Raw genomic sequence first — 24,704 nt, 5'->3', positions numbered from 1 at the left:
TGTAATATTGTTCTACTCTCATTCAGGGGGAGATGTAATAAATCTTTCAGAGAGATATATGACAGTAAAGCTGCATACACACATAAAGATTTTCTGTCCAACCATCCAACTAGTTGATTGGTTGGAATGAAAAACTGGTATGGTATGAAAGCAAATCAGAATCAGCAATTTGCTCCCAAATGCTGGAAAATGGACAAAAATTGTTGTTTGAACAAATTGTTTCGATCAAACATTTAACGAACTTGTCTGACGACCATTTTCATCTGTTTTCTGGCATTTAGGAGCAAATTGCTGATCATCAGTTACTCCCATACGTTACCAGATTTTTATTCTAACCAATCAACTAGTTGGATGGTTGGACAGAAAATCTTTGTGTGTTCCCAGCTTTAGAAGCTGATTGGTTGCTATGGGCAACTTCTCCAGTTTCTCTCTCACATGTTTGATCTCTCCTTATACAATATATTCTGTGAATTGAAGTGGTTTTTAGATTAGTTTTTATTCTCTTTTTCTATTAATATCTTGTATATGTGGATTATAGCATTTTATCTATGTCATTTATTAACATTATTTTATTTCTCTTTTTCTACATGTCAAACTGGTATGGTGTACTTCCCACCGGTCATAGGGATGAACTTTATCGGAATACACAGTACGATATAGATTACATTCGGTGGGAAAGATTATCACCAAAATACCAGAAATTAACCCTGCAAATATTGGATGTGATCAACATAGGAATACAAAATATCATCTAAATAATATACATTCTTTTGAAGACTGGCGATGAGATAATCTTAGCGGGGTATACATATCTAATGTGGAGAACCATTCAGGATGGCTATTTAAAGCTTGTCAAGACTTCTAAAAAATGGCTGCCGAATCGAGGAATATGGCTGCTATTACTAACCGTTCAGGAAGTCTACTCAAAGTTTTTTAGGACTGTTAGAAAATGTCCGCCGAATCGGGGAATATGACCACTATCATTAAAAAGGTTTACCGAGAGACGGGTGTATAATGCTATCCACGCACCTTTAATGCTCGGAATGTACCACTCAAAGATGGCTGCAGGATGACACGCATAGACTTCTGGTTCATGCATTTGGACTGCATGAGACTTCCGGTTAAGGTTATTGGAACGCACATGACTTCCGTTTTTTCCGGAAGCCGCAAAAACGCATTGCCAGAATGATTTGAGCAGGATTAGACACACCAATAGGAACTTCTGGACAGGTATTTAAGCTGCGCTTTTCCTCTCACACTGCTTTCTTTGCCTGAAGAAGGATCATTTGATCTGAAACGCTTTGCAATGGACTGCATGTGAAACCAAAGGAGACATCCATTAACAGCACCTCTGGACTTATACGCTCTCTGCGGTGGTGCCGAGCTGCTGATCCCGGGATCATATTCTACCATAAGCACTAGCCCACCGCAGCCCGCAGCACCATTCCATGGTGAGAGGCTGATTTGAGACTGTACCCCACCAGTGATGTATTTTATTGCTGTTTATATGTTTTATGTTTTAAATTTCTTTTTTTGTCACTTGTATTGTTCTGAATACATTTTTAGCCCTATTTATTAGGTAATAATTTCAGTACTAAGTGTATATGATTTTATTGTAAAGCATACATTTTAATATTGGCAAGGAGCGCCAATTATATAACATTACCACTTATACTATCTGGGTTCAATCCCGACTGGAGGCTAAAGTCAAAGGTCAACGCGTTTCGTCCCTGTTTCCTGTCTGGACTTTCTCAAGACTCCTTCTGGATGCTAGTCACTGTCAGAAGCCCTATTCTGTGTCTGACAGGTTTATCACAACGTTTTGATGCTGGATTTATTGCATCGTCATCAGGGCATATACAGACAATAAGAAAACACGCATACCTTATATCTTCACCATCCCCTTGTGAGTCAGCGGCTTCCGGTGTCCGGCGTGCAGTGCCCATAGATGGTATCAGCACCCTGCGTCGGTTACCACGGCAACCCAATGTAAACTAAAAACATGACAGATAATGCTGTGTATTACTGGGACCATGATACTTCACACCAATCACTTAATACAAATATTTGTTACTATAAAGAAGACATACACAATCCCCCTAGCAATATTTTTTTGTTATACTAGCAGCACAATGATACATTTAAAAACTTCAGAGAAAATGTACAAAGACAGACATCTAAAGTAGAACATCTAAAGCAGATCTAGTTAAACACTGGTCCTAGGGTAATATATACAAAGTAAATTGGATAGCACTACCATATCAAAGGTGTAGCAGACACCATATCACAATAACCTTATCTCACATATTACAATATTACAATAAACCAATGTATAAATCTGACCATTCTCAGGTCATTGATATCAGAGATTCATGCAGTCAGTAATTGCCATACCAACGTGCCTATCCAAGGTAAAGTTGCGTAGTCATGTGACCCCGATTTTTGGTCACAAAAAACAGTGTAAACCCAACCCATCATTGAGCCCCTTGGGCACAAGAGTCCCCAATATATGGATCCAACAGGACTCACACTGCAAAAGTTTTACTTGATCTATATCCTCCCCTAATAGATTTCAGTATATGATCTATGATCATGTATCTAAGTATGGTGAGGCTATGACCTGCCTGTGCAAAATGGTGAGCCACAGGCTGCTCTGTTTTACAGATCGAAGGCTAGCTTCAGCCATAGCTGCCTTGTCAGGATCGTCATAAAGAAGTTCAAGTGCAGAGAAGAAAGAATCTAGCGATTGAAGCGCTACATGAGTGGAGGGAAGTCCAAAAGCCCAGGTTTGAGGATCTCACTGAAGCAGAGATATAACAATACCCACTTCTTGGGCTTCAGAACTGGAAGATCTTGGTTGCAGCCTGACATATAGCTTACAGCTCTCCTTAAAGTTCAGAAAGTCTTTGCATTTACCAGAAAAACGATGAGGCAAATTCAACTTGGTTTCACAAATAGCAGCCTGAGCGGACATAGCTCGTGAATCCTCGACCCGGAGAGAAAGTTCCTGGACTTTTTGGGTGAGAGCCTGAACCTGTGCAGCAAGGACTTGGGCCAAATTTTGAGTGGACTCCATGATATGGTCCAAGGATCCTCAAACACAATAGTGGAATTTATATTTCTTTTTATGGACGGTGATAATGTTATGAATGTAGTAGAATATTCACCTTTGACTTAAGACAATAGTGCTGAGGATTATATGAAGTGATAGGAACAACTGAAAGAAAGTCCTTATCAGAAGTGAGAATGGGTAACCCAACGTTGAAGCAATAGTGCTGAGGATTATAAAAAGTGATGGGGACAATGGAGAATATAGTCCTTGTCAGGAGTGAGGTTGTTAGCCCAGTTGCAGCCTTGAGGGCTGATTGATGTTTGGCAAGGTTGTGGTCTGGTGACCAAGTCACAGTCTTGAGGACTGATGTTACTTTGTAAGGTTGTGCTCTGGTGACCAAGTCGAAGCCTTGAGGACTGATAGATGTTTGACAAGGTTTTGGTCTGGTGACCAAATCACAGTCTTCAAGACTGATGTTACTTGGCAAGGTGTGGTGTGGTGTGGTGACAAAGTCGCAGCCTTGAGGGCTAATTGATACTGGGCGAGGTGGTAGTCTGTTGACCAAGTCGCAGCCTTGAGGGCTGATTGATATTCGGCAAGGTGGTGGTCTGGTGACCAGGTTGCAGCCTTGAGGGCTGATTGATACTTGGCAAGGTGGTGGTCTAGTGACCATGTTGCAGCCGTGAGGGCTGATTGATACTTGGCAAGGTAGTGGTTTGGTGACCACGTCGCAGCTTTGAGGGCTGATTGATACTTGGCAAGGTGGTGGTCTGGTGACCATGTCGCCCCCTTGAGGGCTGATTGATACTAGGTGAGGATTGCTGTGAACCAGAAATTTCTGCAAAGGCGCTAGGTAGTCATGAGCTTAGACAAAAAATGTTCAATATTAAACAATATTTATTCATAAACTGATAACTCCCGGGAGCACATGTATAACATCAAATCAAGATCACAGACAAACCATACAAAATATAAAGTAAAAAAACCACATAGATATAAATGTCACGATGAATTAAAAATAAAAAAATGTGTCCATACACCTGAAATGGGAGCTAAAAATCAATGGCACTGACATATCCACTGCATAAAATTGCAGCTGGACGATAAAAACTGGAAATTCATTACACTGAAGTATCCAATAAATGTAAGGGGATCAGTCTCCTTAATAGTCTATCCAAAGTCAGAATCGAATGTATATACTGGCGGAGATGTAAGAGCAACCTGCTGTAGATACTCACTCCGCTGTAGTTCTGTAACAGACTCCGGTCTGTAGAAAGGGCACAGTTCTGCGGAGTATTCCTCCGAATTCGCCTCCAGCGGGGGAAGAGGTGTCACGGATCCCGTGTCTGGCACAGAGGGCAGCCCGAGCCGCCTGTGAATGTATGTCCTCGAGAAACCGCTCCCCGCTGGTGCGCTCGTCTGCCCCTGTGTTGGAATCCACACACAGTGTTTGAGCACCATAAGGCTCCAAAGAAATTAACGCTTGCTCCGCCAAGCTGGCACTGACGTGAATAGTAGTGTAGCAAGGGTAGAATGATCCCCAGGAGAAACCACACACCTAAGCTCCGACGCTCCGATTGCTGTGAACCATGTAGCAGATAGTCCACACAGACATTGAAGTGTAACTGAGGCTGCAGCGATGTCTAATAATAGAGTCAACCTGGGTACTGCAGTGCTGAGAGTACCGTGAAGTAGATGCTGAAAGTCCACACAGTCGCTGATGTGCGGCTGAGTCTACGGGGATGTGTTCAACAAAAGACAAAAGTAGTAGTGCGGTTGAGCCTGCTGTGATGTTTAAAGCAGGATATCCAGACAGACGCTGAAAAGCGGCTGAGACTGTAAATACACACTGGACACAAGAACTGGAACATAGGAGCATGAAATTCCACCCACAGGAACCGGAAGGCACATACTGACGCTATCACTGGCAACTGAGCAACAAGCAAGCGGCAAAGAAAAAGGAGAAGGAGCCAATCCGGTAAAGGTAGAGATGATGGAGCAGCCAGGTAGGAGGACTTCACAGAGTAGCAGCGAGTCGTCCACGTCTCCTAGCAATCCTGAGAGAGCTGCCCGGAGAACTGTTGCAGCGGCGGCTTGTGACAATGATAAATTGGCCCCTCAGTGTCTTCGTTGTCACCGCAGCTCCCCCACACTGAATATTGGTCACTAACATGAAGGGGCAACAACCAATAGCCTCTTACCTGTGAAGCTGGTGTGAAGCTGGTGGCTCCTGTTCCTCCATGTTTGTAATGGGCTGGGGGTATGGCGCTGTAACATAAAATGGAAGCTGATCTACAGCAGCATTGAGTCATGAACAGTTAATTATAAAATTACTGCATAAACCCAATCACATCAGTGCGATTTATTGTGGGGAAACAAATATGCTTAATATTATGACATTCTCCACATACAAAAACCATGTATGATTTATTTTTGACCCTCCACCTAAATCATGATCACATGTATTATTTCTGTAATACATGAGTGTGAAATGCCTGTAATATTTTATCGTAGTGCGCCAGACACAGCACCGGCTACATACAGCATTATGCACTCACATCATAGTAAAGCAAGTTTATAAGTTATCTAAACAAGTTCTTACATTTATATTTATAACAAGACCCCTGACTGTGGTTCTATTGGAGACTCTGTGGTTATTTATCATAGAACTAATGTTTAAATCGGAAACATTTTGCTTAATGGCCTCTTTATGACTTTATGATTACTTGCTTAAAAACATTTATCTCAATGGCAGATAAATCTCACCCCCTCTGTCAGTCCGATGTAAACAAACTAGGGGGCTTGTGCCACTCTCTTGTTTTACACAGCTTGACCCCAGGTTGCAGATTTGGTAAATGGTGTCTTGGCGAAAAAAAAGGAAGAAAAGCCACAAGTGCAAGAAAGAGACAGGAAAAGGTGACTGTGTTTAGCTCCGGCTGCCCTGCGATCATGTTCTTTTATAGACATGTACAAAGCTGACACAAAGGCTTCAGAGATACACACAGAAGTACTGGGATTGCAAAACGCAACTTAGTAAAAGGCTTTTAAAGTTGGCCCAATAACTAGACACAGTGGGGACAGCCATTTTGTGGCTTAGCCGATCTCCAGCCTTTTTGTTCTCTAGGAAGTAGTGACATCACTGAGGCATGAGGCACAAACTACTTCCCTGAGAAACCATACAGTAAGCTGTTTTGTGCTGAATTTTGATCAAGACACAGACAATGGCTGACTCAATATTGTGTTGGTGATGGGGCCACTTTACTACAGGGTTGCCGACTTTCTGGCTGCCCCTTTCGGGAGGAAGCAGCTAGATCGGCATGACAGGGGGCGTGTCCAGCTCAAGGAGGCGGAGCTGGCCAGGCTGTGAGTATTGGTGGGTGGGGCTGAGCCACACGATCGCATTATTTTGGCCCCGCCCCCGCTACACAATACCGATATTACAGGCAGTGTGAAGCAGGAGGTGGGGCCAAAATGGCGAGATTCAGCAAATCGCGTCACCACCCACCCCCTCTGCTGCAGGCAATTCAGAGGTAATTGCAGAGGGGATAGGAGGGACGGGCGGCAGCCAGGAGGATTGCCCTCCTTCCTGGGAGGTCGGGAGCGGCACACAATTTCCTGGAGGCTACCGATCACATCAGGACGGTAGGCAAGTATGCTTTAAGCACGCGAATGCTAGCATAAGCATGAGAGGACATAAGCACCTTGTTTTTTATTGTGCTAATACTGGTTAGAACTGGCTTAGGGTTGCAGTCTCGTTATAGGTTAAGTTAATGGATCAGTCAGTACTGACAGCCTATCAGGGACCTGTTTGGGCGGGCTCTGTTTAGGAATGTTAGGGTGCTGGGAGGAGTCAGCTTCCTCTTTTCCAGTTGTGATCTCCTCTGGATGAGTACCTCAGTACCTCAGTGTCATAATACTTATTCTTGCCACTGTTTGTTTTTACCTTCATTTACTATCCCATATATTCTGCCTCTCCTTTATTGCATCTCCTCTATTTTTCATCCCTCTCGTGTATCCCCCCCCTCACGCTCCTCACCTCCCTCTGCCTGCTCTTTTCCCTCTGCATTTATTGATACCCCCCCTTCTGTGCCCCATCCATTATGCTGCGCCCGTGCCGCAATGCTCCCCCCCCAGCGGCTGGTCGATGCAGCCAGGCCGCTTGCGGTGGGCGCCGCCTCTCCTTACACGCGCGGCGTGTGCACTGCGCCCGCGCGTGTGTCATCCAGGGTGCCGGCGGCGACTGCTTACAGCGCGGGCCCCGGCGTCCTCGCGCCTTCACCGTCGGGCCTCCAGGTTTGGCTGGCCCGCGGTGGGGGCCCATCTCCAAGAGCCTCTCAGTCTCTGGGGGTTGGCGGCGGGAGCGTTGTCGCGGTCACCGCTCCCGCCGTTGGCCCCGCCCAGCAAACAGCGGCGGCCATTGTAAGTGTGCAGGGCCTTCAGGGCCCTGCGTTAATGGCCGCCGGCAGTCAGGAAGCGGCGAGGGTGGGGTCGCTGACCCCAGTCCCTGGCCCCACCCCCTTAATAAATCAGGCGCTTGCTGACCCCCAGCACCTGCGCAGCCCTTCATCGTGGCCCTCCACTGCCTTAGGGGCAGGGAGGGTGGGGCTCTGCACCCCTATTCAAATACAATCCCCCTCTGGCAATTTTTTTGTTCTCCAGCCCGGCTGGGCTGCAGGCTTTCCCTATAAGGCGCGGTGCTGCTGCAGATGGACATCGCAGTGTCTCCGCTCGCAGCACCCCTGTTACGCCGCAGTTATTGTTACCTGTTACGGCACCATTGCCGCAGGTGCCCAGTGTTACTGTTTGTGGTCCCGCGCAGCATAACCTGCCTGTGTACAGCCCTGCATTAGGAACGCAATGGTCCCCTCATTTTGGCCATGGCTTCGGGCAGCAGGCGCTCCCACCCGCCCCTCCGGCGTTCATGCAGCAGTACTTTGACCCGCAGTTGTCTCAGGCGTCGGGTCATTTCATGCAGCAGACGGTGCCGCCCTATGCGGGCCAACATTTTTATAGCGCTCCTACGTGGTTCCACCTTCAGCATCCAGTTTCCCACCAAACGCCGGGCTATTTTTTGCGACAGGATCCCATCCCGCAACCCCCTCTGCCAGCGGCCCCTCCTCCGATTAGGCCACCCACCCCGCCCCGCTTGGGCCACGTGCAAACACTGGCTTCCCCGCCCGCATTAGACCCACCTCAAGCCCCCGCAGCGGCTTCTGTTTTGGATGTGAACGGTTCTAATGGTGTGTTCCTAGTTCACAGCGTCCATCGACTCCGGCCGTTCTGGCTCAAGATGCTGCGACCACAGTGGATGTCGTCAACTCCAACCATGGTGGGCGCACCGCACAACGCGAGTCAAGATGCAGCTTCCGACGTGGGGCCCGCTACCCCGTCGACTTCTGGAGCAGGTGAGACAACATTGCATCAAAGCACCGTTGATTTGTCACACTCGGAGGATTCGTCCAACTCATCCAGTTCAGTTGATAAACCGCGTAAGTTAATGCGCTATTTTGTTCAACAATTGAAAGGGAAGCGTAATAGCCCGAATAGAGCGCGTAGTTCAGCTGGGAGCTCGGTTTCGGATGCGACGGGCGATGCGGTGCACTGCTCTAACACTGCCATTTTAAGAGGCGTTAGATCGAAAGTTAGGGAGCGTATTAGGAAAGGCAAGTACGTTGACATGTTTTCTATTACGCATGACGCCAAAAAAAGCTTTGGATCTAGCTAAAGCTGGGGGGGCAGCGGCCGAGGAAATGGGATGTACATTTTCGCGGCTTGTTACACTGAAACTAGGCCTGCCGAGTTTTTGAACATCCTTAAGTATTTAGACCTGGTTCATAGCATGCAGTTGTCCGCTAGGCATAACGTTTGGCGTCAATATGACGAGGCTTTCCGTAAGAAGCAGGATGGCCAAAAAATTCTTAGCTTCGGTTATAAGGACGTGGAGGTTTGGCTTGAGGTCACCCAGCAAAACAAACCCACCACTGAGACACCAGTTGGCCGTAAACAGCCCTTTGTTGCCCGTCCGGGTTTCAACACGGCAGGAAAGGGTAAATGCTTCGCATTTAATAACGGACAGTGTAGCAGAGGAGCCAGCTGCCGTTTTAAGCATGCCTGTCTGTCGTGTGGAGGTAGTCACACAGTTAAGGAGTGCAAGCGTACAGGTGGGCAAGCAGCTGGGCAAGGCGAGCAGCGTAGTGCTAAATAGAGCCTTTTCACCAGTGCAAATAGATGTTCTTGAGCGGTGGTTGGGCCGCTATCCGCTTAGAGCAGAAGCGGGCTTTTTGTTGCAGGGTTTTTGGGAGGGTTTTCGTTTGCCAATAGTTAGGCCAGTTTTTGTGTTAGCAAAAAGGAACCTTAAATCAGCCAGGGATTACCCTGATATTGTGAGGGACAAAGTGATGGCGGAGGCGGATTTGGGCCGCATGGCCAGCCCCTTCCCGTCTCCTCCCTTAGCGGATTTGTGCATATCTCCTTTGGGCGTTGTTCCCAAGAAGGAAGTAGGTAAATTTCGGTTGATCCAGCACCTGTCAGTTAACGATGCGCTGGATCCAAACGATTGCAGCGTTGCTTACCAATCTTTTGAGGACGCCCTCCGGATAGTGCAGGAGTTTGGTAGGGGAGCGCTATTGGCGAAAACAGACATAGAGTCTGCTTTCAGGTTACTTCCATTGCACCCCAAGTCTTTTAAGTTCATGGGTTTTAAGTTTGACGGTTCATTATTTCATTGATAAATGTTTGCCAATGGGTTGCTCCATTTCCTGTTCCTTTTTCGAGTGTTTTAGCTCATTCTTGCAATGGTGCATTCGAGCGGGTTCGGGAAAAACTGGGATAGCACATTATTTAGATGATTTTTTTTAGTTGGTCCAGCGGATAGCGACGTTTGTAGCGAGCTGCTTTTATCAGTGCAGGCTCTTTTTCACGTTTAGGGGCGTTCCCATTGCGGTGAAGAAGACAGAAGGGCCTACCACAGTTTTGTCCTATTTAGGTATCGAGATTGATACCATGATGGGCTTATGTCGATTGCCACACGATATAGTCGCTAAGATGCGGGAGTATTTAGGGCTCTGCCTCTCTGCAAAGAAGATTTCATTGAAGCAGTTGCAGTCATTACTCGGCCTCCTTAATTTCTCTTGCCGGGTGATCCCTATGGGTAGGATCTTCTGCCGTAGGTTGGAAAGGGCCACGGCGGGCTTTAAAAAGGCGCACCATTTAATTTGTTTGACTAGGGAGCTTAAGGAGGACGTGCGTTTGTGGTGCGCCTTTTTGTGGGATTTCAACGGGGTGAAGATTTGGTTACCCAAATCGGTGGCCAACTCTGAACTCCAGCTTTATACGGATGCGTCTGGTGCTTGCAGTTTTGGGGCCTTTTTCGAGGGGCAATGGTGCGCGGAAGCATGGCCGAAAAGCTGGCATGACGCCGGTTTTACAACCAATATGCTCCTTTTGGAGCTTTTCCCAATTGTGGTGGCAGTAGAGATTTGGGCTGCGCAGCTTAGTAATCGTAGCATAAGTTTCTGGTGCGACAACTTGGGAGTGGTTCAGGCCATAAACAACCAGAGGGCCGTCTGTCCTCAGGCTCTCAGTTTACTTAGGCATTTGATACTTTTATGTCTAAGGGGGAACATTGAATTCAGGCCTGGCACGTCCTGGGTGTTGAAAACGAGATAGCGGATGCTTTATCGTTTTCAATGGTCTAGGTTTAGGTCATTGACGCCCACAGCCAGCGTTCATGGCTTACCTTGTCCTGCTCATGTCTGGCAGATCATCGGGCCGGCATCGATGGACTCGCCTTGAGAGCTTTGGCACCGAGCACCTTAAGGTCCTATACGGCTGCGTGGGATTCGTGGCTGGCCTTCTTAGCTGAAGTAGATTGGGGTAAGACCATGGAGGACAACATGTTACAGTTCGTTTGGTCGTGGCATGAGCGGGGCCAGTCTAAGGCAGCAATGTCCGGTGCCTTAGCTGGCATTTCATATTTTTCGCGCTTGCGCGGCTTGGTAGACCCAACCAAGTCATTTATTCTTGCCAAAGCATTGAAAGGTTGGGCTAGAGAGCAGGCGGGCCAAGGTGACTCTCGGAGGCCGGTCGACACCGGTTTATTGAAGAATCTCCTGGTGGCGGTGGCAGGGGTAGCCCTAGGCCAGTATGAAGCGGGATTGTTCAGTTTATCTTTTGTTTTGGCATTTTTCAGGGCAATGCAGGTAGGCGAGCTGGCGGCTGCCAGCAAGAAGTCAACGAGCACGGGGAATCTTTTGGATAATGTGATGGTTAAATCAGATTTGATCTTGCTCAAAATTCAGAGATCAAAAACCGACCAATTAGGTAGGGGGCATTGGTTGTCGATCCCTGCGCATCCGGACCCGAGCATATGCCCCGTAAGCATAGCTAAGCGTTACAATCTCCAGCGTCCGCAGGGTGGTTTGCAATGGCTAATTCACGAGGACCTTTCACCGCTGACGCGTTTTCAATTCTCTGCAATTTTTAAACGGTGTTTGATAGCACTTGATTTGCCAGTAGAGCATTATGGCACACACTCTTTTAGGATTGGCACGGCTACTTGTGCGGCAGCAGCGGGTTCTTCCAGCGACGCTGGGTCGTTGGAGGTCTTCCGCTTATAAAGGTTACGTTAGAGGCGACATGCTGCCTAATTAGACAGCGCTTCATGTGAGTTTGTTTTTTGGGAAACCCAGTGCCTTAAGCTACCCGCCGCTAGGGGGGGTTGGAGTTCTTTTCAACTTTTGCCCTCAATTGAGGTTTTGGTGTTGTTCACCTCCATCTGGGTCACTCAAACAACTCAGTTTTTTCCCCGCCCTCGTTGTTGGTTACTTTATCTTGGATATATACACTAATGTTCCTTTAATAATTTTCCCCTTACAGGTTGTGGTAGGGTATTCGATGATAGCCCCGGTAATGTGCGATGGATTGGGGTGCGAGGTTTTAGATGGAGTGGCCTGTTGTCTCTTCTTTGGGATTCAGAGAAGAAATGGGGTGCCCCGGATTGCTTGAGCATCCATCTAGGCGGCAATGATTTGGGCACGTGTAAAGGTGTTGAGATCATCATTGTCATGAAAAGGGATTTTCAAACAATAGCTGAGCGTTGGCCGCAGGTGCAGTTAGTGTGGTCGGAAGTTATTCCTCGTAGGTTCTGGAGAGGGCAGCAAAGTGGAGCGGCTTTAGATAGGGTGAGGAGAAAACTGAATGCCGCAGTGTCTCGTTATGTAGCAGGTCTGGGAGGGCGTGTCATCAAACACCCCCATATGCGTTTTGAAGAGGTTGACTTCTATAGACCGGATGGAGTGCATTTGGCAGGAGAAGGTTTGGCTTTGTTTGTCTCAGCTCTTTTGTCTGGTATTGGTGGCAGTTAGTGGTCCTTATTAGCTGGTGGCGGTACGTTGTCAGTGGACCCCGTATTTGGCGGAAAGCAGTGCTACTCGGCGGCTCAATTTAGTGCAGCTGAACTTGGCTAGCATCCCCCCTTTGAGAGAGGTGAGTCGGTCACTGCCTTAGGGGAGGACCAGGTCTCCATCTTATGGAGGGATCAGCACTGTGCTAGGTTAAGGGGGGATGGTACTACTCAAGACAGCTCACATTTGGTGGTGGATTCTCCACCTCCTTCTTAGTAATATACTCTCATATGGGCTGTAGCCGAGTTAGCACTGCTTTTTCGCCACCATGCTGGATTATACAATTCAATTTCAGATACGATTTTAATAAATTTGGCTGCGACCTCTTTTTTGCAAATCTATATCGTTGTCAGTGTCGTTATTTTCGTTGAGTAAGTTTAAGTTAAGTATGGTAGAATAATAAAACTATGGGTGACTTAAAGCACGCGAATGCTAGCATAAGCATGAGAGGACATAAGCACCCTGTTTTTTATTGTGCTAATACTGGTTAGAACTGGCTTAGGGTTGCAGTCTCGTTATAGGTTAGGTTAATGGATCAATCAGTACTGACAGCCTATCAGGGACCTGTTTGGGCGGGCTCTGTTTAGGAATATTAGGGTGCTGGGAGGAGTCGGTTTCCTCTTTTCCAGTTGTGATCCCACCCGCCCACCCTACAATTATTGAATCGGCTTGGGCCGATGTTGTTCGTTGGAATGTTGTTTTCTATGTTTTTTCTTCCAACAGGTGAGGCGCAGCTGGCGGAAAGCAGTGCTCCTCGTTGGCTCAATTTAGTGCAGCTGAACTTGGCTAGCATCCCCCCTTTGAGAGAGGCGAGTCGGTCACTGCCTTAGGGGAGGACCAGGTCTCCATCTTATGGAGGGATCAGCACTGTGCTAGATTAAGGGGGGATGGTACTACTCAAGACAGCTCACATTTGGTGGTGGATTCTCCACCTCCTTCTTAGTAATATACTCTCATATGGGCTGTAGCCGAGTTAGCACTGCTTTTTCGCCACCATGCTCAATTATACAATTCAATTTCTGATACGATTTTAATCAATTTGGCTGCGACCTCTTTTTTGCAAATCTATTTCGTTGTCAGTGTCGTTATTTTAGTTGAGTAAGTTTAAGTTAAGTATGGTAGAATAATAAAACTATGGGTGACTTAACTAATGTTAGTGGTCTCAGAAAATTTTCCTTATTTATTAAAACATATACACACACATACATACATACATATACACACACGCACAAACATACATACATACACAAACATACACACAAATTTGAAAATAACTAAAAATCTTTTGCATCTTTGTAAGCGATTACTTATAGTGTTGTTATTGTAACGTATGTTTGCACAATTCCACTGTTATTCCTTTGTTATGAGCTCAAGCAGGATCTAGTCCTCTGTGTTTGGTAAGCAGCAATAAGTATGCATTAAGCCACACAACAGCTTCTGAGAAATTATCATGTGCTTTAGAGCAAGGCAAGCACAAAAACATGTCCAGATATAATTTAAAGGTAAAGTCACTTGACATTTGAGAAATTAAAGCAGTAAACAATGTTGCATTTGCTATATAAAATGACAATCTCAAATAGAAGATTATACATTATTATTTACTTTAAATAGTAAGTTAACATACCTCCCAATGCTAGGAATCCTGGAAGTGGAACAAGAGGGTTTTGCTGTGCATGCTGGGAACATGGTTAGCACGACTGTCCCACCAACAAATGTTTTATTGCACAATGCCTCTGCCTCCCCTGCATACAGCAGGGATATACCCCTATCACGCTGCAAATTTGATTGAGGGGCATCAGGACATTCCCTTTAATTGGGACAGCCCTGCTGAAATGAAGACCATTGGGAGGTAGATATGTACCTTCTAAGCATGCATTAGCTGTCCCTTTTCAAATCTGTCACTTCTTTTCAAAATCTCTCTGAGCCTTACAAAATATGGGTGCCAGTTCTATCAGCTTTGAACGTGTAATTTGAAGGTATAGGGGAGAAGGAAGGATACAGTTTTATAGTACACATAACAGACAGAACTCAGAGGGACATTCCAAAACATCTGTTCACTACATCATGAGGAACGTGACTGTGGTTGCCATAGTAGTCCAATGCGCACTGCAGAATTAATAGCAGCCTGAAGAAACAAACCAATAGCCTAAACACCTACTGTATATTCTTCTTATAGACTATCACAGTGATTTATGTTTAGAAAAAAAAAAAGCACACCTAATTTTTTCATGTGATTGTTGCTTTAAATACGGACTTAAATCAGGCCACCAGAATAACACCAAATGTACTACATCATTTAGACCAGGGATGGGGAACCTCAGACCCGGGGGCCGTATAAGGCCCGCAGAATCATTTGGTGTGGCCCTCTGAGCTTTTTTCTGCTAGCCTCATCTGGCTAGCAGGGTGCCTAGAATGGCACCATGTAGCAAGAATCTATGTAGCAGGGCCGCCTGAAGCGTCCAGGATGCTTCAGACTGTAACACTGCTGCCTTACAGCTCCCCAGAGCATCCTCAGGATACTCTGGGCATTGCTGTAATCACTGGCATTTGTGGCCCCGTCCCATGTGACGTCACACGGAGGGGGACGTGACCTGCACCGGGCCCGCGAATTATGTTATATATATCAATATGGCCCTCGGCCAGAAAAAAGGTTCCCCACCCCTGATGAAGACAAAGAGGTTTGTGTGCGGACTTGATATAAGGTTTTTGTTACAGTAAATACTGAGACATAAACCACATGAGGACATTAAGCCTGCATTGAATGAATGTCTTTGAAAAGGTTTTTTTCTAAAATTAAAAATAAGAAAGTGTCTTTGTGTCTCATCTTTATAGCTTTAACTGTTGACCTGTGCTTGAAATCTGAACAGTCTGCAATATCCAACCATGAACATGGCTTGCCAAATTAAGGACATGTTACGCAAGTAAATGATCAATATAACAAATGAAACAAAATAGCCTGAATTCCACATCCAAATGTGCAGAGATGGATCTAGTGAAGAGTCTCCTGTCAGCAGTTGCAAAAAAATCCAACACAGATACTGTATTCATGGAAACCCAACAACCCAGAAAACTGAAATAAGGTTTCCAAGTGACTCCTGTACGTACCACTTGGAAACAAACCTAAGAAACCTCAATGGTTCCATGATGAAACTCATGCCTCGAATTTAAACCACAAGTAAAAATTATAATGTGTGTTGCAGGGGCACAGGACCAAAGACAGTGGGCACAAGTCAGATGCAAATGGTGAGCACTGAGGGCACCATGCACAGCACTGTTCCTCAAGATGGGATCCAGCTTTTGCTGTCCTATAATTTCAAGAATAAATCTACTAAATGGCATTACCCTGTCATTCAGCATCCCAGAGTTGGCAGTTCCTTATTTGGATGTTGAGGTTCACAGTGGCTCACAGGCAATGCGATCAAGGGCCTGATTCAGAGATGGAAGCAAAGCTGACTTTATCGCAAATGGCCAATGTTTAATTACTGCCCATGCGTTGGAGTCACAGAGTGCATGCGCCCCGAGGGATTACCATTGGCTCTTGCAGTAAGGATCAATTCATAAAGTGATTGACAGGCAGGTGGGCAGCAACAAGTGGAAGGGTGACAGGTCAAACGCAGGTGTGACAAGAGAACGTTTTAATCCCGTACACAGCTGCGAAGGCCCCAGCGTCACAGTTCCGACGGCAATTGTGAGTAAACATAGGGTTATCCAAAGGTTCAATGATCGACCGATGTGCAACCGATGGTGGGCGTCTCAGTTTAGGTCCTGGTGGCATGCGTCATTTGCATATTTTCGCATATTTGCTTCCATCTTTGAATCAGGCCCGTTGTTCTCTCTTTTCTAACGATGACCATCCAGGCTTGGCCTGGGGTCTTGGAAAAAATCCCACATAAACAGGCACCCCAATAGAAACGCTCAGAAATACTCGCAGTCTTGAGATGTGCTTCTTGTAAGCATTGCCAGAACTGTAATGTAAGAGAACAACATTTTCTGCAGTACTCAGCGCTCCTTTACAGTCTCATTAACAACTGTAAATGCTCAGCAAGATTACTGGAATAGAAAACAATGGACATGCCACTTGAAAGAAGCCTTCAGCTAATAAATAATGACTCTTTGTTTCAGAACAAGCGACTCAAAAGTTGTATTGTATAAACATATAAATTATGTGGTAAGAAAAGAACTGTCAGACATAGTGGCCGATATATATATCTAATTACAATAATGAAAATCTTTGTCATGGGTGATGTTTACATTTAGGGTTGGGTACGAGATCCCGGTGGTCAGGATGCCGTCAGTCAGATTGCCGACAGCCGTATCCTGACAGTCAGAATCCCAACCCAACTAGTAAGTAGTACCCTAACTCTAACCCTCCCTCCCCGCAGCCTAACCCTAAACCTCCCATCCCGCACCCTAAACCTAACCCTCCCTCTATAAACCCCAGCCTCCCCCTAACCCTAATACTTACCATTGGGATGGCAGCGTTTGGAATTCCGGTGCCGGGATTCTGACTGCTGTTGGGATTCCAGCATCGGTATCTTGATCGCCGTCATTTCGACCGCCGGGTTGACGACTACTTCCCCACATTTACTGTGCATATGTTTACCGAGCAAGATGGAGGTATATATGTGGAAGAGCAGAGGTTTTTATATTGCACACTTCTGCAGAATACTTTGGAGCTATGTAAAATAAAATTCTACTGTAATAGACACAAACCGAATAACATTCATGTTGTATAATTTGTACACCAGAGCATAATTTATAATCTACAAGATGGAATTCCACCATCAAACCACTGTGATATGTTTCCTGTATTGGACCATAGAGGAACAGCGAAGAAAGAGACTATTTCACCGCTCTCTACATATAGATTTATACTTTAGAAAGCTTTTCCTGAAGAATGTCTGTTCTCATGTGCTTTTAAGACTTTACACCTTCTGAATTTAAGGCTCACTGCAGCTATCATTCTATTCTCGCAGAGCAGCCTCGGACATACTTGGAATTTCATGGAATACGGGCACACATATTTTGCCAGAGCTAAAATTAAATGAAATTATGAGCAGTGTACAGGATTTATCGCCAATAGAAAGACGCCAGCTACGTGATGCTGGTATTCCGGACTCACAATCCATATTGTTATTAAATGTACACACTTATTTATGGAGATACACACATATGTGTCATTCTCGTGCTCAGATTTACACACTAGGGAGTATATTTATTTGCTTTCGATTGGTTTAAAAATCTATTAAAATCAATCAAAATTTATCAACTTCGATGTTGTGTTTCCGGGGCTAAATCACTCATTTACTAATAGACAATTTTTTATTTCTTTTTTTAAGTGTTAGTAAATGTGTGATTTAGCTCCTGAAATGTGATCAGTTTTAAATCTATTAAAATCGACTTTTAGTAAATATACCGCTAGGCTTCTCAACAAATATACAGAGAAACATATCCTTAATACTGTACCATGGTGTCTACATCTCTAACATGTACTTAAGGGCTAAGGGAAACTGACGAACCCTGGGTTTCTACTTTCCAGTTGGCCATAGCATCATCTAAAGTGATTGTAACACTCCATACGACCCTGATTAGATGGGCTTACGGGTGCCTTTCCCCATATAACCATTGAATAGGTATACTCTACCCCTGATACCTATAACCTGCAGCACTGACATTCGGTAGATGTAAGAGCTCTCAGCATTGCAGGTCCCAGTCCTTGCTGGCTGTTCAAGCAGCTAGGATGGTGTTTGTACATTCTCGTTGCTAATGCTCTCTGCCCCTACTCTTGTCTATTAGCACTGGTAGTGACCAGCTGCATCTCCAGGGGGTGTGGATAAAGGGCCTGATTCAGGGATCTACATGCAGCGATTGTTTTGCGATTATGCCCTCACAGAGGATCCATTCGCAAAGTTGGTCACAGGTAGTCAGAGGTTGGGGTAGGTAACGGGGCTGCCCAGTTGGTGATGATCTGAACAGAAACCACGAACAGAAACCACGGAAATTTTGTGATAGGATGCCGCTGCATAGATCAGCTATTAATTTGGCTATTGCATGTAGAGATATCGATCAGTCAGTGGCCAAGCACTTCAAAAACTGTGGACACCCCCTTTCTGCATTAAAATATATGATCATTTATCATATCCAGAACCTCCAGAGGAGGTAATCAGGTGAAAGCTCTCTTTTTGTTAGAAGCCTGGTGGATCTTTAGGTTGGATTGTGTTTTCCCTAGAGGTCTGAATTAAAAAATCAATTGGAATAGTTTGATGTAATTTCCTTATATTATGGATCTCAGGAGCTCATTCAGACCCGCTCGCTCCCAGCGTATGCAAAGTGCGCTAAGTTACGGCATGGCATGCGATTGCAAGGCAAGGCATTAGCACGCTCACTATGTCTTGGCGTGCGATCACTTTGTTTATGTAGATGCCCATCAGCCTGTCTTAAGATGCCCACTAGCGCAATTCATCTCCAGGAAGTGATTGAAAACATTGGTACCTCGAGCACCATCGGATGCGATTGCAGCACTTATGGTTGCCTTTACCCTGCCGCAATCACAGAGATCACTTCAGAGTGAAATCCCATCAAGTGACGTGTACTATGATGCTGCCTTTTAATTATGCACGCCTCTGAAACGGCGTTGAGACACTCAGGCACGCCTGCGTTCGCATCTCCACTCCCCCGTTTCCAGTGGTCAGCCTCTGTCACCACCCACACAACCTGCCTTTCCTGTCAATCACTCTACTGGGCAGTCTATACGCAGCGAGCGAACGCATCCTGATCTCTCGCATAGGTTTGCGCATGCGCATTGCGATGTGTACGCATGAGCAGATAGCGACTATCGGCCAGCTACGAGCGTTCGCATCATAGCGAACGGGTCTGAATCAGCCCCTCAATCCATTATGAATCTCCAGAGTGGATATTATGTGTAGATTCTCTTCATAGATGGCTATATATTCGTAATATGGTGATTTTTGTATTCTTCTAACTTCTAACTTCTTTTTTTTTTTGGGGGGGGGGTTATAATTGTTTTTGTACCTGTTTTTGATTCCGGTTTTATGTATGTCCATTTGATTCTTTATGAGAAACGTTCTATTGAATGTACTGAATTTTATGTTGCTTTTGCATGTGAGATGTTCTATTGATTGTATTGAATTGTGTGTTTCATGTGCAGGTCCATGTTTTCTAGCCGTCATCTTTCCCGGTTGTTGTGCTGTAGGACGGGGAGCCTTTCCCTGGTGGACCGCAAGCTAAGCAGTTGCTTATCGTTCTGCAAGCTAATCGGTTACTCGGCAACGTAGGCAGGCGGGACCCGGAAGTGTGCCTCTTATTGACATCTGCTGCACGCGGCTGGATGTGACCTGCAGCAGATATTATTATTATTATTATCCTTTATTTATATGGCGCCACAATGGTTCCGCAGCGCCTTACATAGATATATATATATATATATATATATATGATACAAGAGATACCCGATGGAGCTGATGTGTGATAATACAGACTTAATAAATTCAGACTTAATAATTCAAATATAGAGTCTTTAATGTGATGATCAAGATTATTTCATTAGATTTATTCAGCCTGTGACTGCAGTTTCACTTGGTAGTCTCAGAATGAGAGGTCCTGAAAATATACCCGCTCACCAGAATGTCACCCAAAAAATGGCCAAATGGCCTCTCATTAGAAAATTCCAAAATGTATTTATTTGGATAAAAATACAAATATTGTACAATTGCTTACATTAAAACATGATGTTAAAACATCCCACTGTTAGTGTAGAGCACCCTTGCGGATGTGAGCTCACTGGTGGTAAGCTGCACAGATAGCAGAAAGGGACGAAATCGATACCCTACGGGTTTCGTCCCAAAACTGGAACTCCCTCAGGGGTACAATCTTAAATGGATGACTTTTAAATATGGTTACAGTCGGGAAAAATGGTAACAACTTCTACAATCAACACAAATTATATACATAATGCATACATACCGAACATCAAAAGATTTGACAAATTAAAGATTTTTTCCACCGGAAGCTGGCAAAAACTGAGGACTTTAGTCGCTGTAAGGCCTAATGACAGAAATTATAACATACTTAGAATCTCAAATTATATAGACCAACTGGCATAAAAAATGAATAAACATGAATAAATATCCACAAATGGTTTTATATGACTATCTTCCACGTGGGGCTAGCTGTTTGGCGTCACATTTAATATTAATAAATTAGAAACTTAAACTGACTGTTTAACGTCCCATTTAATATTAGTCAGCTGGAAATTTTACATCCCTTAGCAGCAAGTCCATAATGGAAATATTTTAAAGATCTTTAACGACCACTAGACATAATCATTCATAATCTGCAACATAGGAATGGCAACACATAATTATTAAGAAATGTGAACATAAATTGTTCTTTATGTGGAGCCACATAGATATTACCAATCTAATAATCACAACCCACATAGAAACAACATAGATTTGCATAGTTCCATAATGTATGAAGTAGTTAACATGGCTAGCAAAAATACAAAGTGCATCAGATAATTGGAACTAGCAAAGAGAGCTCACAGAACTTACTTGCAATCTCCTTCCAAACTTGTGTGATAATGACTATACAGTATATATACAGTATATATATATATATACTACTTTCTCATATCCGTCCGATGACATGCATCAATGTAAACATCGGCAACATCGACACGGATCGGGTAGTCATGCAGCTTCTGAGTGAAGTCTGACCTATCTCAAACACTGGGCAGTACAGATGGTGTAAGGTCGTGGGTTTGATTCCCACCACAGTCCTAACTGTGTGGAGTTTGTATATTCTCCCTGTGCTTGCGTGGGTTTCCTCCGGGTACTCCGGTTTCCTCCCACACTCCAAAAATATACTGGTAGGTTAATTGGCTCACAACACAAATTAACCCTAGTGTGTAAGTGTGTGTACATGTGGCAGGGAATATAGGCCCTCATTCAGAGCCGTACGCTCTGAGCAGAGCGCACGCTCTGCATGAGGGCCGGGCTCCTTTTTCATGGAGCGTCCTCCTGGACGCTCGTATAGCTGTGGGTCACCACCCACAGGCTATACGAGCGTGCATTTTGATGGCCGCGATGGTCGTGACCATCGCGACCATCGAACTTGCGAGCCGGAGCCTGCGGTTGAGGTTTTCAACCGCAAGCTCCGGAGTGATTTTGGCTCTATCAGAGCCAAAATCACTCCCACTGACATCACTAGTGATGTCAGTGGGCCGGCTTCTGACGGGAGGCGTTCCCGTGGGAACGCCCCCGTCAGGGAGGCACGCCCCCGGCACGCCCACCAAAGGGGGCGTGCTGTCAATCAACATTGACAGCACGCCCCCTTTGATCGGACACAACGAGCGAAGGAAAGTCCTTTGCTCGTCGTGTCTGGCGCATGCGCACGACGGAGCTCCCTCCGTCGTGCGCATGCTCAGTGCAGACCATCGACCCACTTGCGAGCGTACAGCCGCTCGCGAGTGGGTCTGAATCAGGCCCATAGATTGTAAGCTCCACTGGGGCAGGAACTGAAGTGAATGGACAAATATTCTCTGTAAAGCGCTTCGGAATATATGTGCACTATATAAATAACTGGTAATAAATAAATAAATAATAAACACTGCAGCTCTCCTGACACATTGCGAAGTGCTGCGAAGGAGATTGCCATAACTGATATATGTACACCCATGAAACGGCGATTAAACAGTCCCGACACGCTTGCATTCACCTAGCCACCCCCAAACGCTGTCTACCTGTCACTCACTTTGTGAGTGAATCCCCTGTGAAAGAGTAATCGAAAGTCAATAGCTGCATGTGCGCAGTACGGCTTTCACGCATGCGTAATGGCTAAAAATCACTCAATCTGCGTAATTATTGGCATTGCATAAATCTCCGAATCAGGCTCTAGTTGCGACCACAAATATGCCAGGGCAACATTAATAAATGCAGCTGATGTATTCTTTTGAATATAGGATCCAGGTAAAGACTGGTGGGAGAAATATTATGATTCTATAGAACAAAGGGAAGAATAATAGTAAAGGAAACCGGCATGGGCTATTTGGATTTCAAAGAGGCGCTGTCCCTCCTAAATAGAGGCAGATAGGAAGCATGAGTTTGTGATCACATTCTAAGTGCTTGCTAAATTGACCTTGAACTCCTTCCATTTCTGGGTCATTTCACAGTCTACAAAGTTGTTTCCTGAGCTTCAGTGAGCTATCGCTAACATGTGCAGACAGGATGTCTGTGTACAGATGTGGCCTTCTTTCAGCAGAGCTTCTGTACATTAAGTACATTTCATTCGCTGCAGCATTCAGTGCGAACTAAGGCTGAGTGGTGGAATGTACACTAAACTCACATGACAGTCAAAAGACTGCTTGGAATAAGGTTACCTAAGGGCTCGGCATTGCAGAAAAGGGAAAATGTAATGGGCAAAATGAAAATCCCTGCAATTTTTCAATAATTAACACCATGGCTGTCGCTGACGGTTCAGATTACTGTCTGGAGTCACTGATGCAACTGTTACATAACCATCTGGCAGTAATTAAAGTAACCGATACAGGTTTTATGATAAAATATGTCAGAAGTAAACAATAAGGGTAATCTGTAATGTATAGGAGCCAGGCATGTAATAATAACACATGTGCTTGAAATGCAGCACCATTAGCAGAAGAGTGTACTGTATATCACAAGATCAGGCCATGATAATCCTGTGACTGTCTGGGAGAAGATGGGTGTGTGCAGCTGTATGACGTGCCGGGGAGAGTGTACATGTTTGTGTTCTTTGTCCTGCTACCACGCAGAAGTTACACATTGATGACAAGGTGCTCGCTGTCACACTGAGCTGTCTCTTGCACACCAGGTTTTGTTTAGACTCCTATCAGCAGGAGACAGATTTATTTATGTAAGATTCCAGAAGCCTTCCTTCTGAGATAAAGAAGAGCACTAGGACAGATTGCTCCAGCTATGTGTCACAGCAGAAAAAGGATGATGAACAAACAGAATGAATGCCAAAGGCCCCGCCACTGGCGTTAATGGCATTTATTTTCCTACAGTTCTAACTGCACATAAGTAAGGAAAACAACAGATTCAGTATAAACTGCGCCCAACACTAGGTTTTGTGCTTTAGCTGGTGATCTAAATATAACGGAGGTTAGGAATAGAGCCGACAGCACATAAACTTCTAGTCAGGGATAGAGGGGTTAATAAAGTTAAAAATGTTTGTTTACAGTTATAGGCAGATGCGATAGGACGTTAGGTTAGGGGCGGAGTTAGGGAGAGGGGTAGAGAATCTACTGTGGTAAAATCTGCCTCTTTTGAATTGATCTCCCACCCTCCCTACCCTCTTGTGTCTTGTGTCGGCTTTATTTCATTGGCAAGGAAAGACTGGCAATATTGAAGTGTCCATCTTGCAGCAGTAATAGCGGTGCGCACCCTTTCAATGCACTGATAGGCTGATTTCACCCTATTGGGGTCAGCGGCACCTCTCGACCGAGCAGGATGAATGGTGCATTGACATGGGTGTTGGGGCCGCATCACTTGCTCTGAAAGGGATAGTTGGCCCTTGCAAGTTGTTAAGATCACCCTACCCTTGTCTGGGATAGTTGGCCCTCACAAGTTGTGATTTACTTCCGGCCTAAGACAAGTGGACGCTGGTTAGTTGCCGTTCTTTCTCCTGCCACCATGTCTACCTTTGTAACCAAATAAAGCTGACCAATTAATTTAAACGGCATAACTTGGTCTCCTGTGTTTATTTTAGTAAAGTTTAGTTTAAGTTTCTGGGTCACATCTATCATCTGACGATAGAAGTTTATAGAAACAACTTCATGTAAGGGTCATCATGAGCCTGATTCTGAGATGCATGAGAGAGTCGGCCGCAGATGCAGGAACTCTGAGTACTCGGAAATGAACACTTGATCTTCACCAGTATTCAGAGACGGCCGCAACTATACAGCCTCTGCGCCCTTATCCCATGAGTGTATCTATAGTAGATGCCGGGTGTGCAGTGTACATAGGACTCTGGGTCCAGGAGGGCCCACACCGCATTCCCTGGACAGTGCCAGAGTCTACTTTGTAACTGCGCCGGTGAGCAAGGGCGCTGAGAGGGGGGGTGGCGGGTACTAATTAGCCAGGCCCAGGCTTGCTAGAGGGGCCCGGGCCCGGCGACAACCCCCTCCCTCTTATAACACAGCAGCCCAGCACATGCTGCTGTGTGTTGGGCTGCAGTGGAGACTGCTCGTG

At 45.4% G+C, this 24,704-nt stretch overlaps 1 protein-coding gene across 2 annotated transcripts in view; it reads left to right on the top strand.

The window, feature by feature from the left end:
* The window catches only part of LOC148527001 (uncharacterized), a 158,875-nt gene extending 139,056 nt beyond the window's left edge, over window positions 1-19,819 (top strand). Inside the window, exons 2-3 of one of the 2 annotated variants that reach the window (XM_088469464.1) lie at window positions 626-1,451; window positions 19,625-19,819. The gene's annotated coding sequence lies outside the window, so the exon portion shown is untranslated. Of the gene's footprint in view, window positions 1-625; window positions 1,484-19,624 lie in introns of those variants that run through there. The other variant, XM_088469463.1, reaches the window with a different exon arrangement.
* The last annotated feature ends 4,885 nt before the right edge of the window (window positions 19,820-24,704 follow it).

This window comes from Taudactylus pleione, unplaced genomic scaffold (assembly GCF_031769625.1).
Source record: "Taudactylus pleione unplaced genomic scaffold, aTauple2 ptg000092l, whole genome shotgun sequence".
NCBI classification, from domain to species: domain Eukaryota; kingdom Metazoa; phylum Chordata; class Amphibia; order Anura; family Myobatrachidae; genus Taudactylus; species Taudactylus pleione.
This window is presented reverse-complemented; position numbering and strand designations above follow the sequence as displayed.